This window comes from Nesoenas mayeri (genome assembly GCF_963082525.1).
Source record: "Nesoenas mayeri genome assembly, chromosome: 3".
NCBI classification, from domain to species: Eukaryota; Metazoa; Chordata; class Aves; order Columbiformes; family Columbidae; genus Nesoenas; species Nesoenas mayeri.
In genome coordinates this window covers 56153148-56163025 of record NC_137544.1, presented here as the reverse complement: position 1 = coordinate 56163025, position 9878 = coordinate 56153148, and positions in this window count along the sequence as shown.

Genomic DNA, 9878 nt, shown 5'->3' with positions numbered 1-9878 from the left:
AGACATAGTTTCTGTTATAGCCACTGCTGTAAAAACACTGAAGACTACTTGTTTGCCAAAACCAAAACAAAACCAAAAAAACTGCAAAAATTGTACCAAAAAGTCACCCAGTTGAATAGGAAACCCACTCACCACAGTGTTCCAGGTAAGCAAACAGAAAATGATATTTTTCACTTTGTTTGGTTTTATAATTTTTGAATAAAAATATCCTGAGTGGCTGGAAGCAATTTAATATTAATTGATTTACACCAAATCAGAAACAAAGCAAAAATATGCAGAATGACTCTGAGGAGTCTATTTTTTTCCTCTTCCTACTCCCAGAAAAAGAATTTTTATTCTAGCCACATACAAATAGCAAAATTACATTCGATGTGTATTCTGCAATTGTACATCACAGCTTCTATATATGTTGCATAATTGTGATGATGATGTTTTTCAGCCCTGTATTACGTGGATTAGACACCATGGAGGGGACAAAATCATACTGGTTGGTATATTCAGCACTATATCTGGAAATGTGGAAAGGAGCAGGATCTCCTGAGAAAGGGATGCACGAGGAGGAGGTATCAGAGTAGGCCAGGAGTCCTCTGAGAGATGTAGGCTGCTGCATTCTCTCTGTGCTCTAGAAAAATGGCCACAGTGCAGTCTGACTTGAACAGAAGAGAGTGATGTGAGTCACCTTGTCCGATGTCAAATAACTGTTCCTGACAACCTAGTTTATCATTTTCCAGTCTGTAGCTGCCAGGGCTCTGGATTCTCCCTCCAGGTCTCAGAATGAGTTTTGAATGAGCATGGTAACTCTTGGCTTGCTGAGTGATCCCCATCTAACCATGCCATTGGTAACAAGTGACCACAGGTGAGGGAAGCTTGTGTCCATAGATGTGCATCAATAGGCATTGAATATTCCTGTCTTGCCTATGGAAGGCTGCACTGAGAGTGCAGGCAACTCATGATCTTTCTATCACACTGAACACAGGCAGGTCCTACAAACAATAGGTCTCGCACTGTGAAAACCTCATCTGAAATGCCCAGTGGAGCTCAGTTTTCTGTTTTATTCATCCCATGTTGACATTACTGAGTCCCACAAATGTGAATTCTCCAAGGTGATCATTTACAAGTACGTGTATTAATGAAAGATTTGTGAATGCAGATGCCATGATAAAAAAATCTAGTAATAGTGGTAGTAAATAAAGCAGCTGTTTTTCTAGCTGGTAGTAAGATTTCCCATTCCTCAGGGCGAACAGTCCATCTCCATGCCAGGGTTGTGATCTGCTACATGAAATAATAGAGACACCATTTTGAGGGAAACCCCTCAGAGGGAAGCAGAAGTGGGGCAAGAAAATTTATTTTATGAGAATGAAAATAATAGTAAACTCACAATATTCAGTATTAAACAAAGCCTGTGGTTTTCTCCTTGTTTGTCAAGCTTTCCCTCAGCATACTCTGCAGGTGTATTAACCTTGATCACTTAAATCACTAAGCCTCAATTTAATCCAAGTATTTATTCCTACCAGGGGATGTTGTCATTATTTATTTTGTAGTCATCAAGATATGTCTAAAGGAAATTATAATTAATATATGAGATTAATAGGTAACCCTGCCTACTTTCCTGACTAAAGAGAAAGTCAGGCCCCAAGTAATTTTGAGGATTTTCTAAACTGTTGTAATTTATTCTCATGTTCCTAAAAGTTTAGTTAGTTCTACATATTAGAAACTCTTTTGGCAAGATATAGTCAAGCATATCATACCTTCAATGTAAATTTCTGTAACTGTAAAGATAATTCTCGAATCACTGGGGAAAAGGCCCTTTTGCTGCTTTTCTATCAGGAACTGTTGTAAGAAATTTTACAACTGCTTGAGAAATTACTCTTTTCCCCCCATAGATCTGCAATTTGGACATTAAAAGTATAATAATTTGAGGCTTAAACTTTTTGAGTTTCTTTCTGTTTTACTGTTTCCCTTGGGGGAAGAAAAGATCATTTGGGTTTTCTTAAATGTTACTGGCTCAATCCTATACAAGAAAAAAAAAATAGTACTTAAATCTGATCTGAACTTCTGGGCTTTCAGATTTTAACCCACACTTGTTTATACCTTTCTCAGCCTTGCATGTAAGAAAGATGTGTAGAGAGGACTTGATTTACACTGAACATATCAGTAACAGTACTACTGTAAAGCAGTAGAAAAGTTTAATACACTGAATTCATACATTGAATACATATTGGAAGTAATTGGAAAAGATTTGCTTCTTTCTTAGAAATCAGAAAAGGTGAGAATGAACCTCTTGAGGCAAAAGGTGGAGATAACCTCTGCACAGGACTGGCAATTGATTTCCCCATTGATTTCTCACAGTGTTTTTTCTTGCATATAGCTGGAGCTTCCCTCATCCTAATTCTGTCAGGCATCAACAAAGCAAATCAAAGCTGAGATCTTTTGGGACATTTAGGGAGCTATTACACAGGCTTCAGTCTGAAATCAAAGCATACTGAAGCATACAAAATCATTTTGAGAAACTCCCCACAGTCTTTGAATCTGTGATGAACAAGGAGAACCATGAGGACCTCTGAAAACCTCAGTACAGAGGAATCTCAATGAGAAATTAGATGTGTTTTTCATGTCCCTCTGCATTTAGCTTGAAGGGAGTGATTTGAACTGCTTATCTGTTTCACATCAGATATCGCAGAAAAGCTCACAGCTCTCAATTTTTCACTATTTTAAAAGCTGCTGAGAAAGCTAATAAAATTGGTATGGATATGCGTCTGTAGCCAGAAGATAACATCTAGCCAGAGAAATGTGTTCTGTGTCTTGCTAAGTTGGAATAACTTGGTCTCACAGAGAAATACAATAATTATACTTGCCAAGAAAGGAAGCAGACTCTCCCCACTCGGTCACTGGGCTGGTGGGCAAAGTCCACCTCCCCGGGGAGTGAGTATAATAAATGCAGCTGAACACGTCCACAGCCTCCAGCAGGATTGCGTGGGAGTCGGGTAGGGCAGAGCCAGGCAGAACACTGCTGGTTGCTCAGATTCTGCTTGCTGCATAGCATCTAATTTTGAAGAGCAATAATAAGAAGAATATAAGATTTTGCTTTCATGTAGCAACAAGCTGGATATGCCAAGTTACCCACCAGTTCAAATCTCAGTTATACCAATTGCAGATTCACAGTCCCTATTTTGGAATATTCTGGCAAAATATTAATATTCTGGAAAAATCATGATTGAATTTGAACCCTGAGATTGCCTTAATTTTGCATTTCTCTGAAAGATTAAATTTCAGTTTCCTGTGTTCCCAGGGAATTCATTGTATGTTCTTTCAGAAAGAAAACTTGCATCTATATCTATAGATTTAATTCTGACATTTTTACACTTGAGTAAATTTGCAGCTACTCCAATGAATTTTTATGTTGTTTAGAAAACAGATGCATGTTTTTTCTTTAATGCAACCACCTACATTCAATTAAATTCGTTTCATATTTAGAGTTGTCTGTGAATGTCCTGATGAAATACCTCTAGAAATATTTTCTTTCCTGTTACTGAAAAATTCCCATGACACTAGAATGATCGTCTTCTCCAGGATCAGAAATATTTCTTTCAACCAAAAATATCCTTGCCTGAAGCTCCAGTTAGCGACAGAGTAAGTGTCTGCTGACAGGCGTCACCAGTGCTTCAGAATCAAAACTAGACGAGAGCAGGTGCTATAGTGCAGAAATATGCCTGGCAGTCGGAAAATAGAAAATTGCCAAAAACGTGGCTGTCTAAATATGTGTTATAAAAAGATATGAACTGCACATGAACTTTGGGAGTTGTTTACGAAAACAAGCAGAGCTTTAGGATATTAGATGCCCTTCCCCTTATTCACCCCAGAATTTGATAGGTGAGTAGGAGACTTCTAAAGGCATCAGTATCAGGGACGTAATTCCCATTGGCTTACATTTCTGTCTCTGATTTAATGCCAAGGGAAGTGATATTCAAATCCAACTTTTGCCATTACACATGCAGTTGCCTATGGGGAAAATTACAGTGGCTCTATTTAAAGTAAACATCTAAAGTATCTGCCACCGATTTCCAATGTAACCTTGGAGAAGTGACATGACATAACACTTTGTTGGCTCTGTTTCTCCATTAAGTTATATACTATGGCAGAAGTGCACAATAATAAGAGGAGACAGAATTTGTATTGCATCTGCCCATTTCCTGATTTGTATACCCACTCTTGAGATGTATATGCCAGCAATATTGAGGGGTAAAAAGTAACATAATTCAGGAATCTGACGTTGTGATTGGGTTGATTACAGTGGCAGCAGTGCTGTTCTTCCTTCTTCTTACCAAACTTATGTGGACACAGCAAAACAGATGTGCCATAGCCAAACAAGTACAGCAGAACTGGAGAGGTTCTACAATGATCTTGAGCATAGACTATTAACCTGAATACACATTGCTCTGAGAATGGAATCAGATTATACCCCATGCAGAAACTTAGGCTCCTTTGACTTGAGTCTTCTGTGATGAAGAGAAATTTATCAGAGGGCTTGTTTAAAATGCCTTTGCAACTTTTTTTGTTGAGGTGCTGGCTTTTAACATAAGCAGGGCTGATACAAGGTATAAACAAAGGACACTTTCCCTGTGGAAGCAGCATGTTGGATGTAATAGACCTAGAATAGCCTTCCTGCGTATTTCGCCTGTGCCAGAGGCCAGAAAGCTATGTTTGTTGCTTTGTCTGCTGCTGCTGGGTTGCATAACTTTTTCCCCAAAAGCAGAAGTCACTACTGCTACACTTAAGGGTGTCAGGAGCAATGAGCTCATGTTTTTAGAGCTTGCTTTGTGGGTTTTTTGTCCCAACTTTGCTCTTCCTTTCCCGTATTTTAGGATGAGTTTAACATGGCCCTGTGACTTATGAGTGATGTCCAACACTTGCCTCCTAATGAGCCCCTTGATCTCACATGTTTCTAATTCCTCATAGTGATAGAAATGTAGGATTTTGCCTGACTGAAATCTCAAGTCTGGGATTTAGTCCATTATTTTCTTTAATTTTACTGTGTTTTATTTCAAAGAGTTCATGTAGCAAGATGAGGGCCATTGAGCCAGCAATGTTAAATACACAAAAATAATAGCCTATGATGATGGATAGGAATGAAAAAATACATCTTCAGAGTCAGTTTTCATTTGCAGTGGTGCAGCTGTGCTGGCTTCAAGCAGGAGGCAGCACTGTGGTTCCCGGCCTCCAGCTATGGGCTCGGTTCTGTTCCCAGGCACTCAGGACATGTCAGGTGGCAGATTGGGACATAACCTCCTAAAATAAAGTCACACTGCTGCTATATGAGCAGGGAAATTTTAAATCCTCAGAGTTCAGAGGCTGAGGATTTTTTTCAGGAGCATTCACTCATGTACTTGGGCATCTCTGTTCACTTTCTAGATCACTAAAATTTTCATAAATAGTCTGAGTCCCATTATTTATGTTGCATGGGAGCAGAATAAGCACCCAAGTAATGTATTCACTGAGACTTACAGCTAGACCATATAAGGAGAAAAAATATGTTTTCCCTGAAACCTGCTTTGATATTTACTATAAAATGCACCCAGAGCTAAAATCTTTGTGCTGTGCATGGATTTTATCACAGATAGAGCCTTGTTGTTCTAAAGAGGGGAGTGCTGACTAAGCAGAGGATGTGTGAATCCTCATATCGTGTCCTTCATCTCACGGATCCTCTTGTCATCCGCTGCTCTGCCTACAAAAATGTATGTCAGTCCTGCTTAGTGCGTTCAAAGACACCCATCTGGTAGCAGAATTTGTATAGTTTTATTGCTGCATGAGTCAAGGACTTTGTGGCCCTTCTCCAAGTACACGTGGGAACAAACATTCCCTGAAATGCGTATTTTCTGACTATGGGTGATCTTGCTCACTGTTCACAGACATATCTGAGCACAAGTAGCTGGCAGGGCAGTGGTAGGTGCGTGAAGCTTCTGCTGGGGATCTCTCTCAGTGTACCAAATGAAAGTAATCTGACATATGATGCAAAAGGAGAGACACTGCGTTGGGCAGGGACTCAAGAAGCAGGCTGAGCTTCTCCTGCCTGCGGCTCAGCAGGGGGAGCAGCTCAATTTCCCTACGCTGGCTTCAGGATCTCCTGTGGACTTTCATTTGCTGGATCACTTTTGTCACATGCGTTCTCTTCTCTCACCCCACACTGACACTTGCTGTGGGCACGCTCAGTGCTTTAAATCCAGGCTGAGGTGGTTTTTCAACCTTCCTTGTTAGTTTTACGATAGGGATGAGTTTCCCTATGCAAGGGAGATTCTCTATCCAACTTCAAGCACTTTGCTGAGACACAAAGTATCTTAACAGACTGGAGAATCTGATCCAGAAACCTTATAAAGTAGCAGAAATATTTAGGTGTATCCCAAAGAAACCATTGTCACCATTCCTGGAATGCAAGACAGTAAGATTACACAGTGCCCAATAATTCTGCACTTCATAAGTTATAGTGTATTTAGAATATAGAAAAATATTTTAGGAGGGAGTGGTTTGGTTTTAACTCTTTAAGATAACTGTTAACCAACAAAACTGCTTTAAGCAAACTCCCTTTTCAAAGCACTTTATGAGGATCAAGTTGTAAAATTCAAAATTGTCATACTGAAAAATATAACGTGAAAACTGGATTTGGAAGGCAGCAAAGAATCTTGCTGGACAACACGAACGCTGATAAAAGAAACCTAAAATTGCCTATTGTCATAGCTTTAATATTAGCACTGGCTGCTTTGGCAAGCTTTAAAGACTGGACTGCACTATAAAACCTAAAAATGTCCTGGACTTGGAGTTGTTTACACAAAATATGAGGAGATATAAAGTTACAGAGCTGGGGGTTGGAAGAGATGACTTTAAAACCATCCTCCGTGCACTGACGTCACGTGGAAGCCAGCTGCTGGGATGATGCTGAACGGAACTGTTTTTCAGTTTGCAAAAGTTGCGGAGTTATTCAAAGAGAGTTGCAAATGCTGCCCCCGTTGAAAGGCTGTGTCTTGCTTAGCATTCTTGTTTCTTTTAAAGATCAAGATTCGCAGAACCGGATCCCAGCTAGCTGTGCATTTCATTTCTTTCACTGCTGTTTAGAAATGGACTGAAAAACTTCTACAGGATTTCTTATTCCATGAAAGGTATGGTTACAGTTTCTTTTAAATCAGTTGTTTTGAACAGTTAGGATTTAAAAGGGAGCAAATTACTAATGTGGCAAACACTTATTTAAACATCTCTCTAGTGTTATTTATAGGTAGTGTGGTGTTTATGTACGTTATATATGGTCTTTATTCTTAGAGAAAGACTATTCATTAGTTCAGCCTGTTCAGAGCATGCACAGATAAATCAACAGGACGAGGATGACAGGTAGCATTGGGAGCACTCATGTCTTTTATTCTTTCTTTTACTTCCTTTTATCCTTTGTTCTTCCCTCCTTTTTTCTTTCATTTTCTTTCCTTCTTTCACACTCTCATTTATCTTTTTTTCTTTCTCTTCTCTCTCTTTCACTCTCTCAACTGTAGTTTCTTTTTATGTATAAAGTGCACAGTATTGTGACACATGACACACTTCTATAATTGAATGAATACATAAATTTGCAATTTTGTTAGTCATCCAAAATACAGCACTCTGTTGGAAATATAATTTAGTAGCTTTTTTTCTGTAAAATCCAGGGAAGATTTGGGTATCTGAATGGTTGTGCATATTCAATCTAATTAATCTCTGTTGATGAATAACATCTCAGCTGATGTCACTGCAGATTATTTTCAGAAGTTGATAGAGGTTGGTTGCAAACTATTTTGCATTTATAATATGTGGATAGAAAGGGCATGAGTAATACATGGGGGAATAATAACATTAGCACCAAATAGTTGCTTATAAACATTTTTTGCTTGAGAGGAGGGAGGGCGAAAGGAAAAGTTAAGGGAAAATGCAGCTGATGTAGACAGAATTGATTATTTGCTTGAATTTGATTTCTGTAATGAGCTTCTGACCTTGTCTAGGACATGCAGAAAGTGCCAATACTGCAAGAGCACAGACACTGTTCCAATCCACACAGCAAATTATAATGTGGCATTTTACATCCCTTTGGGTTGCTTGAGCCATGTGAAATACCCATGGGGACATCTTGATGCACTATGCAGACAGAGAGTATGTTACCAGGACTACAAATTGCATTTAATTGCTAGTGTGGGGGGGGGGGAACGAAACAAAACAACAAACCAAAAAAAAACGCCAAAAAACAAGCAAACCACCCCACCCTCCCTCAAAAAAACCCAATCCAAACCAAACTAACAAAACAAACAAACAAAAACTCCCAAACAAAACAAAACAAATCACCCCAAAAACCAACCACCAAAGAATAAACGAGGAGTCATAGAAATAGGAGTTAAAACTCTCTGAAGAATTTATCCACTGTACAATAGCAGCAAAAATGTATAGTCATCCAGCTGCTAACATTAATAAACATAAGTTTTCTTCTCAGAATTTACATCAAGAAGAAATCGGAGAAGCATAAGAAGCAATACAAGCTTTTTGTGGAACTTAGAGCTGCAAGTGACTATTTGTAACTTCTGTAATTAACCTCTTCCAAGACTTGGTTTCATTTTGATAGTCTCTAATCTCTTTTTATCATAAGAGTCCCAAGTGAAACAACTTGGAAATTATTAAGAGGAATGCAAACATGGCAATAGTAGTTCCCAGCACTAAGAAACCACCAGAGGTCTTTTAAATGCTATATGCATGCTTGGAAGGAGTACATATTATATATTCATTCTTATATGTGTAAAGAAAAAAAGCTATATAGTATTGACTTTCTAGTAATATGGTACTGAGTGAAGCATTGTCATTGTTACTAGTACTTCACTAGCAAATTCACCACTTGTGCAAGTTGTAGATAGTTTACCCTGCATTTACATGTCCTTCTGTTTCTATTTGACATTTATCTGAGGCATTGTATTGGAGCAGAGAATTGACTTTTGTTTACTCCTCAGAGATGTCTTGAAAGTTTGTAAAGACATGAGGATAGCCAAAAAAACCCACCCCAAAAAAACAGGAAATGACCATACTAAAAATTGTAACTTTTGAATTAGCAAACTGAGAAAGTATTGAAAATATTTTAAAGTTCATTAGCAATAGATGTCTAGATTGCAACAGACCTTAAGTGCAGTGGTTGGTGTTTTTTTGTAAGTTGTTTTCAGTCACTGCTTATCGAAGTCTGGCACAAAGCTGAAATTGTTGGCCTGGAGAGATGCAGCCTCTGTAGCCTGGCTGCCTTCCCTAAGAAGCCATGAGCAAACCAGTGCTTGACTTCTTTTATGATGAGAATGTTGTACTGTCTTCCAGCAGCTCATAGTCTCAGAGAGTTTTGTTTTTTTGTAAATCTGTCCCAGATGATTTTAGGCAGGTAGAAGAAGTGTCTGAAACCTGTTTGTAAGTAACTGAGGGATAGATAGATTGCCATTTCAGAGCTTCAAGGCAGGGGTGAGTCAGAGTTTGAAAGAGTAATCTCCAATGCTACAGTACATGGTGACATGGGTACACTGTTGTGAAACAGGCTGATAGAGATGTTCGAAGAATAGTCAGCTTGTTCTCTAAGTCCTCAGTCTAAAACTACTTGGGGTAAATGGTTTTGCAACACCTGAGCTAGGATGAGGCCCATGGCGGCTGTCAGTTGAGAGATCCTGTAGGAGGACTTTGTGACATGAAGACCTGAGTAACCCGTTGGTCTTCAGCTGAACTCTTCTGCTTATTTGTTCATGAAAGGAGCTGACTCCAAGTTTGGCATCACCTTTCCAGTCAGTTGAAATAACGCAGACACTGGTAAGCAGTGATTACTCAGTAGCCACAGCTGAATCAACAAGACTTGTCTA